The sequence below is a fragment of the Amphibalanus amphitrite genome, unplaced genomic scaffold, assembly GCF_019059575.1.
Source record: "Amphibalanus amphitrite isolate SeventyFive unplaced genomic scaffold, NRLGWU_Aamphi_draft 000178F_arrow, whole genome shotgun sequence".
Lineage (NCBI taxonomy): Eukaryota > Metazoa > Arthropoda > Thecostraca > Balanomorpha > Balanidae > Amphibalanus > Amphibalanus amphitrite.
This window is the reverse complement of record NW_024881673.1, coordinates 242,052-262,706: the sequence shown is the minus strand read 5'-3', so window position 1 is coordinate 262,706 and position 20,655 is coordinate 242,052. Positions and strand designations below refer to the sequence as shown.

Genomic DNA, 20,655 nt, shown 5'->3' with positions numbered 1-20,655 from the left:
TGACCCATCAGTGAGTTTGCAAACTCACTAGGGAGTTTACAAATTCACTAGGGAGTTTGCAAACTCACTGACCGGTCAGGGAGTTTGAGAAATTTCAGAGTGATTGGGCCAAATAAAAACAAGTGTGCAGCATGTGGGTGGCATACGTGCCGTCCGTGATGTTAAAACAAAGGAGGCTAGCTCTAAGGCCTTGCACGCTGACAAAAAGCTTATAGATCATATGCACACCATAAATACCTTTTTTATTTTAAACTGTTCAGTGATTTACCCATGCATGTACCGCCGCTTTATTTAGTTATATATTTATTTAGTTCACGTCCCAATAAGACCCGTTCCACTCAAGTGTGGCTATTCCAGAGTCAGGCTAAATATATCAAAGTAGAAACAGCTGACTGTTGGTCACTTATACTAAAGTACAGGCACACGCATCAATTCACGCCCATTCCCACTCCGCCATGGACGTGTCATCGAGAGACGGCGCTGCTGGCAGCCAGCCCAGCTGCGACTGGCGCACGCTGCTTGTTTGTTTTTGCTTTGTTGGGTTAGGCCCTTTCGGTCTGACAAGACCATTTCAGATTCGGACGAATGATAGGAATTATAGGGGGAGACATTGGTCTGGGCAGACACCCTATATGCAGAGTCGCCGGGGCTGAGCCCGTCCGAATTGACAGACCGACCAGCCCCCCCCCCCCAAGCACTCTTTGCACCCGGCTACGGGGTGCACTCCCTTGGGAGCAACGGTGCCGCTCCAAATGAGCAGCCCGCATGAGATAAAGGTGCCTGTCCAGCCCGGAGTGGGGGTTTCGGCGTGGACGAGAAGGATTTCAGTATCCTGATTCCTGAGGATGGAAACGACGGAACGGAGGAGCACGTTGCTCCGAACCTCCCTTTTACATAGCCGCAAGTAGCATTTTTTTTTCGGTAAAACAATGAAGGACCTGTAAGCTTTTTGTCAGCGTGCGACGGTTATATAGGCCGTACCACTAGTCGCTTTTGTTTTAACATCACGGACGGCACGTATGCCACCCTCATCTTACCACTGGCGGTCGCAGCCGCTAGCAAAAGGGGGGGCCAAAGTCACACTCGCGGGACATAACATTAATCCGTCACCGGGAGGGGGGGGGGGGTGATCGGCTAATTTTTTACGTCCACGAGGCGCCGCACAGTTGGCATTACTTATGCTTCATCCATCTCATTCTTGCGTGAAATCTTTGAGCTCAATTTAAGGCAAAATCACCAGTTCCATTTACCGTCTCACGGTGTGCCCACCGGTCGGGCCGCTGCACCGTCCATGACGACGGATCGGTGTAGCATAGGTATACTGGAAGGTCAGGCACGCGGATTCATGACCTTACCACTATAAAACAATTCGGAAAAGTACAGATACATCTTGCTAAAAAGTACAGATACCTCTTGCTTTGAACAAGCATGTGAAACCCAGAAAGCATTTTTAGACTATGACATTTACCCATATAGGCACCTAGTTGTGTGGCGGCGGGAGAGAGTAGGTACACCGACCTCTGGAGACCCCCACAGGTTCCGAGCTTTCAGAATTGGCATCTGAGGGCCGCGCGCGACTCCTGCGGGGCTTCGCGACGGCTCTGTTGGGGCTCACTCAACCTGCCTAGTCCTACTGCTAAAAAGACTGGCCATGAGCCCTAAGGACTTCATCAGTCTCTGCCAGCCCCAGGACCCACACCGGCTCATGGGGTCCCGACCTCGAAATATGAGGGAGTCAGCGCGGGACCATCAGGACGTTAAAGCAATCTCGATCAGGACCAACGTAAGGCTGTGCCGGAGACTGCGTGAGCCCTCTGATCTTCAGAAACCCGCCCATGTATGTTTTCATGTAGAGGCTAGTTTAGGGCCCTCAGAGACCAGTACAGGGCCTGCAAACTACAAAGGCCAGTAGTTTGAGACCATCAGAGACCGAGTTGGGAGGCTAATGTGGGTCCTTACTCATTACAGGCCAGCATGGGCCCTCAGAGGTCAACGTGGGGCCCTAAAAGACCGGCATGAGCCGTCGTTGGACCCCAGAGGCCAGCAGAGGGCCCTCAAAGGCCAAGATGGCCCCCCTCAGAGGCCAATGCAGACCCTTAGAGGCCGGCATCGGGTCTTCAGCAGCCAGTGCGGGGCCCTTATTGGCACCTAAAGGTTCGTCTTGGGACACCAGAGACAGAAATAAGGCCACCAGAGACCGGTGTGAGACCCTCAGACGCCGGTTGGGACCCCTGAGGCCGGTTAGGGGCCCTCATAGGCCAGATGTGGGGCCTCAGAGGTTGATGTAGGCTCTTAGCGGTCAACGTGGGCGCTTGACCGCCACTGAAGTTCCCTCAGAGGTCAGTGTAGGACGTTCAAAGACCGGGGTGGCCTTCCAGGTCAGGTCAAACTAAAAAATGTTGCTGTTTTGGGTCACCGCTGGATATCAAGTGCGCTGCTTATCAAATACCGATGACGATGCTGTTTTCTGGTGCCAAGCCAGCTAGAACCTCTTTGTCACACTACCCGACCAGAATTTTGCTGCTGAGGTCATTTCAGGTCAAGTTAGGTCAAGGTCAATTATATGTGTTTGTATGTCTGTGTGTGTCTGTGTGTATACTGATGTGTGCACCGATTGTTTTTGGGTCCATATTACATGAAATCATGATCTGAGAAGCTTTTACCAAAAATACAATCAAAAAACTTCACAAAAAGTAAATTCAGCTTGCCTAAAACGCAATTAACTTAGATGACCTAGGTTGACCTTGACCCTGACCTTGACCCCTGTACATCGTCGAACAACATGTTCCATGATAGGTGGGAGGTAAGACTGGCAAAAAAGGCCGAAATCAGGGTGTCAAAAGCTCACAAGGCCCATGGCAAACGCAAGATGTTGAGAATTGGCCATTTGGGTCATGACATGACCTGAAAAACAAGGTCATATCTCCGAAACCAAAAATCACAGAAACTTGAAATTTTCAGCAAACATCAAGAAAGGATAGACGAGCAGCTATGCGAAAAATCAGCTTTCTAGCTCTAAAAATGTTGAGTGCAGAGCAGAAAGACTACCTGGGGGGTGGCAACCACCCCCCCCCATGTGCGGGCGAGGGTTAACCCGCGCCCAGATGGGGTCTGCCGAGCAACGCGGTCTGAAGGGGGGGGGGGGCCATTTTGGCCCCCCCTCAGATCTCGAGAACCACGCAACATAGCGACAAGCGGTAAACGGTGTTGGATAGCCCCAGCGGGGAACTACCTTTTGACCGAATTTCATTGACCTCGGTCAAACCGATGACGTCACAGGTCAGGTCAAAGGTTGAATTTTCACCGTTTACAGGCATTTCAAGAAATGCGTTGTAAAATCGAGTAAAATGCATTTCATTGAAAATCATCGATGGATAAATGTTCTTCAAACACATATTTTGCTATTTGAGGTCACTGATACCAGGTCAGGTCACAGAGGTCAGGTCACTGGGGGGGTCACAATATGAAAGTGTCGTGTGATACATGTTTTATGGTTCATTTTACATGACAAATGCGATTATGTGGGTCAGACAGTCTTTAGGGCCAGCTTAGGTCACGTTTTGGTCAAGGTCAGGTCAAGGTCAGGTCAAGGTCAGGTCAAATTAGGTCAAATTTCAAAGTTGATATTTTTGCATAAAATGGGTATTGATTCGATGCAGCTCGTCACGGGGAGTTCAATGGTGGTCTCCGTTTTGCGCTACGAGGTCTAGAATTGCTAAAAATTGAGTTCGAAAATTTGACGTCATCAATTTTTAACAGTTTTTTCGCTATAACTTGGCCAAAAAAAGAGGTATCGATCTAAAATTTGGTATGTATATCGAAGAGCGCAGGGACTATCACATATATTCCGGTTTTTTCGAAATTCGAAATTTTTTTGGAAATTTTTTGAGTTTTTCTAAAAAAATCATTTTTTTTATTTTTGGGGGTCAAAATCCCAAAGTGTCGAAAATCCGAGATAGCAGTTTTGTAGCGCCGTCTTTTTTCTACACAACCACATAAAGAACTTTAAAATTGCTTGTTAACTGTAGAATTGGTGAGCGTTTCAAGATGTCATGTTTTTTGCTCATTTTTGCTCGAACATGACCTCAGTTTGACCTCAATAACTCCTGACCTAAGGTGACCTGTGACTTGAAATTTTGTGTGAAGGTGTCAAATTGATGCCCGGTAAGGTACCCAAAATTTGGCGGCGCTGCGCGCCGCCGTTTTCTCGCTATTTAAGAAAAACCACAGGGGGGGGCCAAAATGGCCCCCCCCATCAGGGCGCGGGTTAATAGCTGGGCGTGGTTTTTTTTAGCCTCGTGACGATCGAATAATTGCCAGGGCCCCATACACTTATATGGGGGCCCATTGGTTGTTTGAGGGGGGGGGGGCAAATGATATGATGGCCCCCTTTGTTGACCTTTGGGGGCATGGCCCTGATGCCCCCCCCCCCGGCCCCCGCGACCGCCACTGTGTACACATTACACACATGCCTCTGAGATTACATACTAGCTCATGCAAACTCAACTCTATGCAGGCCCCGGAGGTCCCACGCTAATTTAAGAAACCAAGCCGGCGTACGGCGTCACCACCGGGCTTCTGAGGTGCACAGCACCAACCCATGAGGTCTTACTTTAGTGTCTTGGAGCCAATCTCCTTTAGCAGGGCCCACCCGCCACTGCCGAAGAGGGTCTCATGCCAGTCATTGCTGAATGCTGGGCCTACGAGAGCCTCAAGTAAACCCACGCTGATATTCCATATAAGATCCGGCCATACTCGTGAACCGGTGCCAGCGACGCTGACCGCCAAATTGACAGAATGCGAAGCTGAGCCCACTCATGAGTGAAATTTACGTCCTTTGATGGCGCAAGAAAGAAAATGAAACATACGAAAAGCTTTTCTAGGACTTTTGTTCGATCTGAAAGGTGGGGCCAAAAGATAGTATGGCCCCACCTTTCAGCACCAAAGGGGGGGCCATGGCCCCCGTGCCCCCCCCCCCCCCCTGCGACCGCCAGTGCATCTTACACATTTGATTTTATTTGGCCCAATCGCTCTGGAATTTCTCAAACTCCCTGACCGGTCAGTGACTTTGCAAACACCCTAGTGAATTTGTAAACTCCCTAGTGAGTTTGCAAACTCACTAGGGAGTTTGCAAACTCACGGATTTCTCAAACTCCCTGTAGGTAACATATATTTCATGGTCATGCTATATGTTATCGATACTTTTTCTATTGAATGTACTTGTCCGAGCAATTTTGTTTATTTTGCCGTAGACATTGCTACCACTCTGTCTGTATGATAAGGCGATCGTTTCGTCTGTCATATATAATGATTTAATCGTTCATATTGTTTCAGGTCCGCCATCACCACCATCACCAGCACCATCACCACCACCACCACCATCACCAGCACCACCGGCTTCGGAATCAAATCCTCCACCAGCCTTCGTGAGTGTCAAATCATAAAATGACAATGAACATGTAAAACTCAAAACCTTTTTCCAATCGTCATAATTTTGACCATTTCCTCTGTTTGTCTTACTTCTTGTTCTTACTGTGCCTAACACGCTGATCTAAAAACCTACTGACTGCTTTCCAGATCATCTACCAGCACCACCACCAGCACCATCTACCAGCACCACCACCAGCACCACCGGCTCCGGAACCAGGCCCGCCACCAGTCTCCGTGAGTACAGACGCGATAACCGGGCACTGTTGCCTCTTGCTTGTCTCTGGGAAACTCAAACATTTGGCGATGTTCAATGATGCAGAGACTATAAACAAACTAAAAATGAAAATAAGAATAATAGCAGTGAAACATTTCATGGTGTGTCAAAAGTGGAAATAGCCGGTGCGCCGTCTGGCAACCCGGCAGCCCGCCGCCATAGGGAAATTCATGCTTTTTGTCGCTTTTTCGCTCCTTATGAGTCACTTGATCTAATTAGAGCTTAACTAAGAACGAGGCGGGTCACTTGGACGTATTCGGGAGCCGAATACGGTGTTTTGGAGCCAATACCTGGGAAACCCTACCCGCCCAATGCGAGTTTTTAAGAGTCTGCATGCCCAAATTAACGTTGAGCGCGGCCGTTTTCGGTCGGTTTTTCGCGACCTTGTGGCGAAATCGGCTTATTTATTCAACCAGGGTGGGCTAATTCGCTTAACTAGGAATGAGGCGCTGAAGAGAATTATTCAAGGAATAGAGCTGTGCAAAAATATTTTTTGTATTGTTAAAACTGTATCCGCCCTCGAACGATAAATATTGTTGACCCATCAGAAACATATCCCCTGGAATGCGTTTGGACTTGGCTGGATCTAATATTAGCGAGTATCTGCTAACAGTGGCGTATCCAGGATCTTGAAAAGGGGGAGGCCAAACCTGCTCAAGGGGCCCCACCCTTACCTTAGGGGCCCCAGTAGTGACGCACTTAACCCACGCCCAGGTGCGGTTCTGTGTCACTTTTACCATGTGAGGGAGCCTTTTTAAGCACACTCGGCAATCTAAAAAAGAAAAGAAAAACATGAAAAAGCCATCGACATCGATAGCTCTGTATGAAGTGTAGGTACATACAATTTATTTCAGCAGTAGGCATACAGTTTTTTTCTTTGGTCGGTGCCGGGGCCACTAAAGATTATCAAAAACAAAATGTTTTGTCAATTTTTTACGATTGTAACATTTTTCAAAGGGCAGATGTCAATCTCTTAGTGTCTTGCGCTGGTTGAGGGCTGATACCCTTAACTTTAGGAGGGTTCGACTCGGGTTGAGCTCTGATCTAGACTCTGATGGCTCTAAGTCGCCCACATTGGCCTCATTCCGGCATCTGAAGGCTCATTCTGGCTTCGGAAAGCCCAACACCGGCAACAGAGTGAACCACGCTGGCCTGCGGGCCCCATAATGGCCTCAGTAGACCCATGCTATGGCTGACCTCATACCCCCCCGCCGGCTCTTCGGAGTCTTTGAGTCAGTCTGAGGACCCTATACCGCTCTCGAACGCACGCCGGTCCCTAGAACCCCATGATGCCCCCTGAGGGTCCCACGCCGGCCTTTATAAGGGCCACTCCTACCTCAAGGGGCCCAAACATGCATAAGATCTGAAAATTGGTTGCCGAGGCCCTAGAGGTGGCCTCTAATGGCCCGACGCCAGCCTATGAAGGCCCGCGCTGGCTTCTGAGGGCCCAGCACCAGTCTCTGAAGTCTGAAGTCAGATGACAGATGGCCCCACGCTGGCCGCAGATGGTTCACGCTGGTCACAGAGTGCCCAACACTGGCCTAAAGGGGCTCCGCATTGTCTTCGGAGGGCCCCAAGCTAGTCTCGGTGGCCAATGGGCCTCAATCTGACCTAAGAAAGCCCCATGTCGCTGGGCTACCCCACGCTGGACATAGACGGCCCCATGCTGGACATAGAGGGCAAACACTGGCCTTACAAGGCCTCACACTGGCCTTAGAAGGCCCCACATTGGCCTTAGAAGACACCACAATGGCCTTAGAGGGCCCACGCTGGCCTTAGAGGGCTGAGCGCTGGCTCCTTAAGGCTCTACACCAGCCTCAAAGGATCCCACGCTCAAGTACATGTAAGCTTCTTTATGGCCGCCAAAGCGACCTCTGAGGGCCCACGCTAGCCTCTGGGGGCTCGGCCTTGGCCTCTGAGGGCCTATGAGCGCCATCAAATGGCATTTTAAGATAGTTTGACGCAGTTTGACTTTAGTTATGCTTAGGCCAGTACTTTGGATGAGGCCCTGAAGATATCGTTTCTCTTGGGACACTCAAGCAGGCATGTAGTACGTACCCAGGATTTCGCCCAGGAGGGGGCCGCCTGCTCTCAAAGGGGCCCACGGGTCACCCGGATGCCGCTGTCAACCCAGGCAGGGGCGTTTCCAGAACCTTTCGATGAGGGGATTGGGCACAGTGGGTCCGGTCCCCCCTTGCAGACGGGCCTCTCTGTCCGTCTGTCTGCCTGTCTGCCTAAGTCCTGAGAAAATGTGCAAAATTGGCAGGTAAAAATATCATTTCTTGCTTGAGAAGTATGCATAAAATGCTCGGTATTTTATGAGGAAGTGAAGCGAGCGAGCGCCTCAGAGTCACCTGTGTTAGTCCCTCAGAGGTGTCGGTAAAAGGCTATCAGATGCGCTGGTGTGGGGTCCTCACAGGCGCCGTTGTGAGGGCCTTGGGGCTTAGAGACACTGGTGGGGGCCATCACTTAGGCGTGTGTGGGGCCCTGAAAGTTACTGGTGGCCCTTCATAGGCCGGCAAGGGACCCTCAGAGGTCGGTAAGAGGCCCTCAGAGTCGCTGGTAAGTGACCGTCAGATGCGCTGCATAGGGCCCTCGGAGGCGCCGGTGTGGGGGCTCTCAGAGCCGCCGAAGTAGGCCCTTAAAAGGCACTGGTGAGTGGTGTGGGGCCCTTAGAGGTGGCAGTGGAGGCCCTCGCAGGCGCCGTTGTGAGGGCCCTCAGAAACACCGGTGTGGGCCGTGGGGCCATAGCAAACGGGTATGAGGCCCTTACAGCTGATCTCTCATTAGCCTTCAAGGACCCTCAGAGGCCGGCAAGGTCCCTCAGAACCTGGCGTGAGGCCCCTCTGGAGATAAGTGTGGCTACAGAAAAGCCCATGGGGTGTTCTCACAAGCCCTGTGGTCTCCTTTCCAGTTGAAGCGTTGCCAGCGCGGGCCCTCTGCCGCCAATTGGCACCGCAGGTCCTCTCGGGCCCGAGGGGACCCTAAACCCTATAACGGACACGTGCCCCCTCGCCCCTGGCCATACCATTGAATCCAAGTGATCACGGGCCGTTCAGGTAATCAGGGGCCTCTCAGATGACCAGGGGCCTTTCAATTGACCAGGGCCTTTCAATTGACCAGGGGTCTTTCAATTGACCAGGGGACCCTCTGATAACCAGGGAACGGTTATACCAGGGGCTTCACGGGTAACTAAGGGCCTTAATGTGACTGCAGGGGCTCTTCATATAACCAGGTACTCCTGGGGTAAACATGGGCCCTTCAGGTGACCAGGGTTTCTTCAGACCACTGGCCAGGGGTCACCCAGGGGATCAGGGGCCCTCAGGTAGCTAGGGGCCCTTTAGATAGCTAGGGGCCCCTCAGGTAACCAGGGACCCCTCAGATAACCAGGGGTCCCTCATATAACAAGAGGCCCCACTGGTAACCAGGGGCTTCTCAGAAAATCAGGGGCTCTCAGGCAATCACGAGCCCCTTAGGTAATCAGGGGCCCCTCAGGTAAGCAGGGGCACCTCAGGAAACCAGGGGCCCCTCAGGTAACCATGGGCCCCTCAGATAACAAGGGCCACTCAGGTTACCAGGGCCCCCGTAGCCAGGGGCCCCTCAGGTAACCAGGAGTCCTTCAGATAACCAGGGTCCCCTCAGATAACCAGGGGCCCCTCAGATAACCATGGGCCCCTCAGATAACCAGGGGCCACTCAGGTAACCAGGGACCCCTCAGCTAATCAGGGACCCCTCAGGTGACCAGGGGGACCCTCAGGTAACCAGGGCGCCCCTCAGGGCCCCCATGGCCCCCCTTGGGTACGTCACTGCACTCAAGTGACCCAAAGGGCCCACTTGCATGTTTGATGCCAAAGGGGGAGGCCATGGCCTCTTGGCCTCCCCCCTGGATACGCCACTGTCTGCTAATGCAGTTTCTTGGCTTACACAGTACGCACACAAGCATACATACTTCCTGCCCTTGGTCATTCCTCACTTGAATGAATATTTTGCTATAATAACTATTCCAAGCAGTTAACAGGTTTAAGTGCAGTGCCAAGTCGGAACCGTTCAGCGCCGCCAGTCTCCCAGACGGCGCGTAACGGGCGCCGCCGGCCGCCGCGCCGCCGCTCTGGCAGGGTGTTTGACTTCATATCTCTGTTGCTAGAAAAGTTGTGGACCGATTTACATGATTCTTGCATGAAAAGATCCGCCATTCAATTCTTAGCAGATAACGAAAATTTGACCTCAATTGCACGATCCGCTGCCCATATTGTGGTGCTGCCATCTGTTGACAAGGCTGGCGAACTAAAGCCGGGAGGCTATTTCCACTTTTGACACACCATGGATTTTTTCATTGTCTCCGTTGGGTACATTTATATTTATTCGGTCTACCAAACTGTCAGTTCCGACTCTTCTTTGATCTTACCAATAAATAGTCCTTTACTTGGCATGAGAAACACCATGAACGTATTTTTTTTCAGTTATATATTTCACGGTCTTGCTATATGTTATCGATACTTTTTGTATTGAATGTACTTGTCCGACCATTTTTGTTTATTTTGCCGTAGACATTGCTACCACTCTGTCTGTATGATAAGGTGATCGTTTCGTCTGTCATATATAATGATTTAATCGTTCATATTGTTTCAGGTCCGCCATCACCACCATCACCACCACCATCACCATCACCATCACCGCAACCAGCACCACCGGCTCCGGAATCAAGCCCGCCACCAGCCTCCGTGAGTACAGACGGGATATCGGCGGGCACTGTTGCCTGTTGCTTGTCTCTGGAAAAAAAAAACATTTGGCGTTGCTGAATGATGCAGAAACTATAAAAAACTAAAAATAAAAATAAGAATAAAAGCAGTGAAATATTTGATTTTTTCCATTGTCTTCGTTAGGTACATTGATATTTTTTCGGTCTACCAAACTGTCAGTTCCGACTCTTCTTTGATCTTACCAATAAATACCTAGTCCTTTAATTGGCATGAAAAACACCATGAATGTATTTTTTTCAGTTATATATTTCACGGTCTTGTTATATGTTATCGATACTTTTTGTATTGAATGTACTTGTCCGAACATTTGTGTTTATTTTGCCGTAGACATTGCTACCGCTCTGTATGTATGACAAGGTGATCGTTTCGTCTGTCATATATAATGATTTAATCGTTCATATTGTTTCAGGTCCGCCATCACCACCATCACCATCACCAGCACCGCAACCAGCACCACCGGCTCCGGGATCAAGTCCTCCACCAGCCTCCGTGAGTGTCTTATCATTGAATGCATCCTGAAACGTAAAACTTGTTCTTTCCGCATTGTTACATAGGATTTGTGGTCATTATTTTTTCATAATCAGATCGATAGGAATAACAAATAGTAATATTGATATCATTATACAACAATAATAACGGATTCCGTCAGGATTCTGTTGACCGTAGGGCTGGTTGAGTGGTGAATCCTCCGTATTTTATAGGAGTTCTATCGGTTTTTGGTCATTTTGTATTATCTCCCTTTCAGGTCATCTACCAGCACCACCACCAGCACCACCGGCCTCAACACCAAGCCCGCCACCACCAGCACCACCGGCCTCAGCACCAAGCCCGCCACCACCAGCACCACGGGCCTCTACACCAAGCCCGCCACCAGCCTCCGTGAGCCTCGTCAGCAATTGACCATAAAAGCTATATTTTTTATTTTAGTCGTAAGTTCGAGACACACTGATATTTTATTTTTCATCACCAAATTTATATCGATAGGCTATATATTTTCTTGTAACAAATATTTCATCAGGAATGCAGTGCTAATGAACGCAAGGGGTGTTAATAATAAAAGTGGCGCAATAATTTTCTTACAGTGAATAACAAGTGGAACACAACATGTGCTACTTCTTTTTCAGGTCATCTACCATCACCACCACCAGCACCACCGGCTCCGGGACCAATCACGCCACCAGCGTCCGTGAGTACAGACGCGATATCGGCGGGCACACTGTTTCCTCCTGTACGCACGTCTCAGTAGTTTGATATTTATCAAACAGATGGCTCTGGCATACAGCGCCTGAAGCATGCTGTACCACTCGACTCAGTAGTTTCTTATGTCGGCAACAGATGGCTCTGACATACAGCGCCTGAAGCATGCTGTACCGCACGACTCAGTAGTTTCTTATGTCGGCAACAGATGGCTCTGACATACAGCACCATGCTGTACCGCACGACTCAGTAGTTTCTTATGTCGCCAACAGATGGCTCCGGCATACAGCACCTGAAGCATGCTGTACCGCACGACTCAGTAGTTTCTTATGTCGCCAACAGATGGCTCTGGCATACAGCACCTGAAGCATGCTGTACCGCACGACTCAGTAGTTTCTTATGTCGGCAGCAGATGGCTCTGGCATACAGCGCCTGAAGCATGCTGTACCCAAGGCTCTATAGAAAGGTAGGCTGCTCCGGCCGCGAGAAGTGGCAACATGTATCAGCGCCATCTATGGGCGGGATGCGTAGACCACACTAGCGTCATCTATGGGCAGCGGGAGAACTACTGATTCGTGACGTCACAGATCACTCTGCGCCCGTCGGCTGCAATGCAACTAACGCTAAAATGCGTTTACTCCCGGTCATTCAGCTCAGCTAGCAGCTCACATTTTCACCAGACAGATCAGTGAGGAAAAATGAACCGTTAGAATTAACATAACAATCGGTACAGGTAAACGTTCCGCCTTACCTACCTCTTAGATATAGGTAAGTTTCCACCCATCTACCGGACACAATGGGTCTGTTCCAGTCTCACTTCCTAACGCATCTAAACTCCTCCAAGATTGCTTCCCTGTTCAAGTGGCAGCTCTAGCCCCTACAAAGTCAAGGAGGGCCCTGCTCCAACCTCCTCTATCTTGCTCTTGGAGTAGGTAATGCATTCGCCATAGCCCATCCGTGGCTGTTTCTCTTTCGCTATTTCAAAAGTTTATCGCAACTGGACCGTTTCTGATTCTAGATAGCATCGTAATTCACTAATGCGTACTGAATCGTGAAATGATAAATTTCATATTGTGTAATGTATACCTAATACCTATATAAAGCACTTGTAATATATAAAGCGCCTGAAACAGCGGTACAGTACAGATGCAGGGCCGTTGCCTGGCCGTGCCAGCCAACATTTTTGTTTTGTTTTTTTGTTTTTATGTGCGCAGCGCTTGTATACAAACACCTTAAGAAACAGTGCTACTTAAAATACCTATCGTTAACTAGCCATATTTCTTAAACCAAACCTCGCCGGACCTATTGGTTTTCTTCATACGCCCCGGCCGAGAGGGGAGGGGTTAGTTGTAAGTTGATAAGACTCGCCGTTTCGCCCCTGGTTGAGCTAGATTTTCGCGGAAAAGACAAACGTATGCGCCGTTACGAGACGCACTACGCAGCGATTAGTAGCTGATTTCAAGGCCTCAGGTTAACCGGTCACATCTGAGGTCCGGTCAAGTGGCCCAAGCTAAGTGTCAGTTTTTGGCAAACAACTTCGTCAGAAATGTTCACAGAGCCGCGATTTTGACAGCATCTTGTTTGCCTGGCTCAGGCACGTCGAATGGTATACATTTTGTTCGGTCGAGCTCAACCTAAAATGTTGACTTCGGGTGAAGGTCAGGTCAGAGCCCTTCAGGTCACCAAGTTGGTCGAAGGAGGTCATATCGCATAGGGTAGTGTGGGGTAATTTGAACATATTTTTACGTCTTCTCCGTTGTACCAAATTCCAGTTCAACCCTGGATGAAGAAAAACTGCTTCAGTAGCGCAAGTGGCACTTGCTTTCACCATGCAAGCCTCATTTTTGGACGAGCCTAGCATACCTTGAATAGCATAGCCTCACTTCTCCACCAAGCCACGGTGTGTTCAAATTGCCCCACCGTGGGGTAATTTAAACATAATGCCTTTACCTGTCATAAAAACGATAGTCTCGCCAGCACCGATGTTGTTTGACCCATAAACAAATAGGCAGAACAATTCTAAACATAACTTCACTTGAAAAATCAACACAACAGCAAAAATAACAGTTGCAGAGTAGCAATATCTGCACGCTGCACACCGGTCAGTTGACAGAATTCGCCCCTCTTCAATTAACAGAACGTCTATCATTTTTGTTCGATAAAAACTCTCCCAGCCGTACTACATCTGTTAAAGTGGTGCCAATCGAAACCTGGACACTTGGAGTTCTGATTTTGTCCAATGTCCAATTCGGAATTGGTTGGACAAAGGTAGCAGACTGGACAACATTGGACGATGGCTTGCTACACTTCAGCGCTTTTTATAAAGTAATCGTGCATAGCATTGATTGGCGAATGGAAAGCTTGTTAAGCTCTCAATATAATGAACACTTTTCGGCTGGTAAAATTACATGATAAGCAATATAAATGACGGTTTTGAGTGTTGATAGCTGCATAATTTTCGGACATATTTGGACAAATAGTTGACTTTAACATTTTTGGACGGAAAATCAACAAAAATGCCGGACATTAGACGGATATTAGACGTAACTTTTCTAAAACTGGCATCACTTATCTGCTACTGCCTTGGGTCGAAAATATTGGCAAAAAAAAACTGGGGGCGTTGTTTTTTTCGGAGCGATCCCTGTCTTCATTCAAATTCTCACACTATGTTCAAATTACCCCACGCTAAAAGTTATTTTGCCATTATAAAAAACAGGGTTCAAAAGCAAATTTCTTGGATTGAAGGCACTGATTAGGTCATTATACAACAAAAGCCGTTGCGTATTAGGCGCTAGCAATGCAAGATTTTGCGCTGCAATGAAGTTGCAATGACGTGTTGTTAGGCGTTTTTCCTTGCGAAATTGATTTTTTAAACTGTGCGTCAACATCTTCATTCCCTGAAACTTTAAACCCCGTTCATATGATAGCCCTTTTAGTTACGCTAATTTCTCCCATTGGTCTTATTGTCATGCCACTTATGGATTTTCCGTAATTTTCTGTTATTCACACTATGTTCAAATTGCCCCACATGTTCAAATTACCCCACCCTACCCTATCATTCGATTCGACAGGTGTTCCCGAGTCCATTGGTGGGTTTCCGTACTCCGCTACGCTAGCTCAATTTGATCAAGAGCTATTGACGAAAAACTTATGACCTTATCGACGTCATAAATGACGTCACACAAGGTCAGCAATACAAAAGTGTAGCATCGGATCGTGTGCATGAAGTCACGGTTCTGTGTGCTTGACATAGTTCTGGATCATTGCCGGCGCCATCCGGCGATGCTCCATATTTACATATCGTATCCATATTTTCCCATCGACTTATAATGGCGAGGTCACGTCATGGTGAGGACTTGACCTCAGGTGACCCTTAGGAAAAATCCAAGACATACAAGCTGTAAGACCTCTCATGGATACTAGGTCCTGTAAGTTCATCTCCCTGTGAAAGCTCCTCGGCTCTTGTGCACTGTGAGAGCGCTGCGAAGTCACGACATTGTGGGGCCGTGCAGAGGTTCACTTATGACGTCATAGACCCGAAACTGACTTGACCCGAAAATGCAGTTGGTGTCAAAAGATCCGGCTTGAAGGAAAGACCAGGTAGGCCAAGTTTTGCCTCTCTATCGCCGGCGTGTTCCGAACTATCGCGAAAAACCCATGGGAGTGGGGGCGGCACCCGTCTCCCCCTTCGGCCGGTGAGGGTTAGATGGACGACATTGAAAACACATAAATTAAGGCAATAACATAAAAATCCAACACATAGGCAAGAAGTTGCTTGTGTCTTCCGGACGAACATCAGTTTGATCATTGATGTATGAGACTTGTTTTCTATTCGTGGTAACTGCGATTCGGTACCTTATTCGTTCGGCACTGGTGTTAGCTCGACGTTCAATACGCTCTAAATCGGACAAATGCGTTAACGAATGGAAAGTTGATGTGTAGCAGCCACGAGAACGACCTCAATTGTACCAAAATAAAGAAAAAGACCTTACGTGACACTCAAAGTAGGAAAAAACAGGTGCACAATATTCCCCTCCATTGACTATAACACTATCGGCCTTCGGGCAGAGTGATCTGTGACGTCACCATATTAGCTCCGCCCTATTTACAGCCGTCAGCCAATCAGCGCGCCGGCCGCTGTCCAACGGCCTTGAGCCAGCCTATTGCCAGTTTTTGATAGCGGAAAAGCACGGGAGCAGACCCCCCTGGCTCCCGCACGACTCAGTAGTTTCTTATGTCGGCAACAGATGGCTCTGGCATACAGCACCTGAAGCATGCTGTACCGCACGACTCAGTAGTTTCTTATGTCGGCAACAGATGGCTCTGGCATACAGCGCCTGAAGCATGCTGTACCGCACGACTCAGTAGTTTCTTATGTCGCCAACAGATGGCTCTGGCATACAGCACCTGAAGACTGCTGTACCGCACGACTCAGTAGTTTCTTATGTCGCCAACAGATGGCTCTGGCATACAGCGCCTGAAGCATGCTGTACCGCACGACTCAGTAGTTTCTTATGTCGCCAACATATGGGTCTGGCATACAGCACCTGAAGATTGCTGCGCCGCAGGTCTCAGTAGTTTCTTATGTCGCCAACAGATGGCTCTGGCATACAGCACCTGAAGACTGCTGCGCCGCAGGTCTCAGTAAATACATAGGGAAGACCACCACCAGCCTCTGAGAGCTCGGACACGATGTCATTGGGCACACTGTCGTCCGTGGCTAGTTTCTAGCAAAGGAACGCTTGACGTTGATAATTGATACACAGACGAAACAAATGGAATAATTTGATCCGTCATTGTCTTGGATACACTTTTTAAGATTCGATATACTTAACTGTAAATTGCGACTCTTCTTTGCTGTTTCTAATAGTCCTCTATCTGTGTGAAAAACAGCATGAACCTGTATTGTATTGACAATTGCTGACAACCCCACTTCACTCATTGTGGCTATTCTGTGTCACAAGTCAAAAGATAAAACGATCAACGGGAAATATGGTTAAGGGGTAAAAACAGGCACACAGTCAAACAACACTCATACGTCAGAAAATGCTAACTCCGTCCACCCTCCCCACCCCTATTGCACACCACCGACTTGACTGCTCGCTTAACCCTCGCCGGCCGAGGGGGGGGGGGCGGGTGCCGCCCCCCCCCCCATAGGGTTTTTTCGCGATATCTCCGAACACGCTGGCGATAGAGAGCTGAAACTTGGCATACCTGACCTTTTATCCAAGCCGCATCTTTTGACACCAACCGCATTTTTGGGTCAGGTCAGGTCACTGACCTATGACGTCATAAGTGAACCTCTGCACGGTCTTCAGATGTCGCAACTTCGCAACGCCCTCACTGCCAGAGGAGATGTCACAGGGAAATGAAACTAGCAGGATCTAGTATCCATTATGAGTCTCACAGCTTGTATATCTCGGATTTTTCCTAAAGGTCATATGAGGTCAGGTCATTTTCGTGACCTCACCATTATAAGTCAATGGGGAAAAATTCAAACTGCTATTCTGGCGCCGGGAACGATCTCCAACTATCTCAAGCACACCGAATCGTGATTCGATGCATTCCTTGCAAGGTTAGATGCGTCACTTTTGCAATGTTGACCTTCCGTGACGTCATTTATGACGTCATCAAGGTCATATTAGTTTTTCGTCAATAACTCCCGATCAAATTGAGCTAGCGAGTCGAGAAAGCCACCAATGGACTCAGGAAGACCTGCCGAATCGAATGATATGCGACATGACCTCTTTCGACCAACTTCGTGACCTGGGGGTGCTGACCTGACCTTGACCTGAGGTCAACACCCTAAGTTGACCTGACCCGAACAAAAAGTATACCATTCGACGCGCCTGAGCGAGGCGAACACGATGCTGCCAAAATCGGCGCTCTGCGGCCGTTTTTTGCGAAGTTATTCACCAAAAACTAAACCGTACCCTGGGGCACTTGACCTGACCTCAGTGGTCACCGGTTGACCTAGGACCTTAAAATCGGGTACCAATCTCTGCGTCTCGTAACGGCGCACACGCTCGTTTTTTCCGCGACGCGCTAGCTCCACCAGGGGCGAAACGGCGAGGGGGGGGTCGTACCCGCCCCCCCCCCCTCGGCCGGCGCGTATGTAGAAAACCAATAGGTCCGGCGAGGGTTAAAGCGTGCCGGGTTCAGCTCCAATGTGCTCGCAGGCAGTTCGTTCAGGAGTGATGCGGCACGGTAGGTAAAAGACCGCTGGCCGGCGGCTGTACGCATGAGTGGAGGCCGCAGCCGCCGGTCCTGCCGGGTACCACGATCACAGCGCTGACGTGAGTCCACAAATGTCACAAACTGGGATGAGATGTCCGTGGGCTCCCCGCACACAATCGCCTTCTGAGCCACAGTCATGGTGGACACGTCACACATCAGTCGAGGGGAGATAAAACCAAGCTCCTCCCGCGCGCGAGACACATGGTCATACTTCCGCAGGCCAGTGACGACTCTGGTGGCGAAGTTAACCACGCTCATCAGTCTAGCGTCATTCTTGGAAGTGCCACAGCCATAAATCGCAATACAGTACCTCACGCGCGAGAGGACCAGGCCGTCAACCACCGTGCGCATCACATGCCGCGGGAGGAGATGCCTCAGGTGGCGGAGACCGATCAGGAGGCCAACACACTGACGGACAACAGCACTGACGTGGTCGTCCCAAGTCAGGTGACGGTCGAAAAGCACGCCAAGGTTTTTAACGGACGGGCTCTCCTGAACGGTCTCCCCACCGACCCGTACGCTGACAGGGGATAGGCCGCGGGTGTTCTGACGAGGGTGTTCTGTGTTTTCAGTTACAAATTTTACGGTTTTGTTATATTGTGTCGAAACTGTTTGTATTGCATATAAGTGTCAGAGCAATTTTGTTCATTTGCCGTAGACATTGCTACCGCTCTGTCTGTATGATAAGGTGATCATGTCAAATACAATAAATAAATCGCTTGTATTTTTTTCAGGTCCGCCATCACCACCGTCCCCAGCATCACCATCACCAGCATCAGCACCTCCACCAGCACCATCGGCTCCGGGATCAAGCCCGCCACCAGCCTCCGTGAGTGTCTGATTTTTTATTGAAACCTGAAAACGTAAAACTTATTCTTCTCGCTATGTTACATAGGAATTTTTTTCGGTAATTTCTTCTTATTAATCAGATCAATAGGAAGAATAATATGTATAATAAAATAAAACGCTTTAATAATAAAATATAATAATAAAACGCTGACAGCGGATTCCGTCAGGATTTTGCTGACCGTAGGACTGGTTGAGAGGTGAATCCACCGTATTTTATAACAGTTTCATCGGTTTGTGGTTAATTTGTATTTCTTCCCTTTCAGATCATTAACCAGCACCACCACCAGCACCACCGGCCTCATCACCAAGCCCGCCACCAGCGTCCGTAAGTGTCTTATCATCAATTGACCATAAAAGCGTAGATGTTTTATTTTGGTCGTATGTTCGAGACACATTGATATAGTTTGCTTTTTTATCATCATACCTATATCGATAGGCCATAGGGGAGAGTGGGGTGGGTTGTATCAGTTTTTACTTCGAGACCCATAACCTCGTAACTATCCGTGATAAACTCATTATTTCCATACTATCTCCTTCCTTGATTCTTCTGCTTTTTCGTGCCAAGTAACTTTTCCGTTACCTCTACCAGTTTTTCTTCTGCGGTCTGCCGAATAGAACAATGTTTTTGATACAACTTGCCCCTTGGCTTGGGTGAGTTGTATCACATGGTGGGGTAATTTGTATTACTATGTCACGTTTCAGGGTGTGTACTTGCTACTGGCTTTGAACATAACAACAACATTAAATGGGGTTAATACAAAGTATATGCTCAAAGGCTTCACTTTTATTGGACCAAACTTAGGTCAATGCAATCCGAACGAAACATCGAATAATGATCGAAACGTCAAACGAACGAAACATCAACAGACTAGACGCAAAAGTGACCCGTTAAGAGCAAAGAAGCCAACACATTGTGCCGAAATGGAACGAGTATTGACTAGCTATCTACAAACGCGAGCCAGGGCTTAGCTTTCGCGATCAAAAGCAACATACCCATACATACATACATACATAAATGTTACAACATACCCCACCCGGCTCTGATACAACATGTACCTCGCCGCCATCTTGGAAAAAACATCATCGTGCTCAAAAACAGCGGACAGCTGGAGAAATCCATTTTCACTCACGCAGCCTTAGAACCTACCCTCACCACCGCTACGGAGATCTTTCAAATTCGTGCACATGTAAATGCCCAAAACACACGTTTTCTTGCAACTTATTTTTTTTAGAATGACATTAAAAAAACATAAAATCGGCTCTCACCTCGAGACGCGTCCACCCAGCCACACGACAGAAGAGGGGAAGATTGCGCCCGGAAAACGTCGTCGGCTGGTCGTGTCACGAGCGCCATTTATTGGATAAGTTTGGCACAATTCGCCCTGATACAACTTGGACATGATACAACTCTCCCCGCTCTCCCCTACTTTGAATTGTACCAAATATTCAATCAGGAATTATAATTAGCGCAAAACGGGTTAAGAAAAAAGTGAACGCCATTTTTTCTTACAATGAATAACAAGTAAAACTCAACATGTGCTGATTCTTTTTCAGGTCATCTACCAGCACCACCACCAGCACCACCGGCCTCAGCACCAAGCCCACCATCAGCCTCCGTGAGTACAGACACGATATCGGCGGCCATACTGTCGCCCGCTGTACTCGTCAATAGGAAATAAAATATTTGGCAATTGTAATGAATGTTGATATAAAACAAGATTTATATTAGATGTTTTTTTTTTTCAAGTACAAGACGATCGGATCCGACTTTTCATTTTGTTATGAATGGTCGTGTTTCTGCGTCAAGTAAACACAATTATCATTTTTTGTTCTTTTTTTACAATATCTTTATCAAAATATAAGGAGAAATTGATACAATATATATATACCTAGCCCTATGTACCGTCA

The 20,655-nt window shown here is 48.5% G+C and overlaps 1 long non-coding RNA gene across 1 annotated transcript; it reads left to right on the top strand.

Moving 5' to 3' along the window:
* The first annotated feature begins 11,611 nt into the window (after positions 1–11,611).
* On the top strand, positions 11,612–19,041 carry LOC122383979. Its single transcript, XR_006256929.1, has 3 exons — positions 11,612–11,650; positions 18,633–18,727; positions 19,011–19,041. It is a non-coding gene; the product is annotated as an uncharacterized LOC122383979 (long non-coding RNA).
* The last annotated feature ends 1,614 nt before the right edge of the window (positions 19,042–20,655 follow it).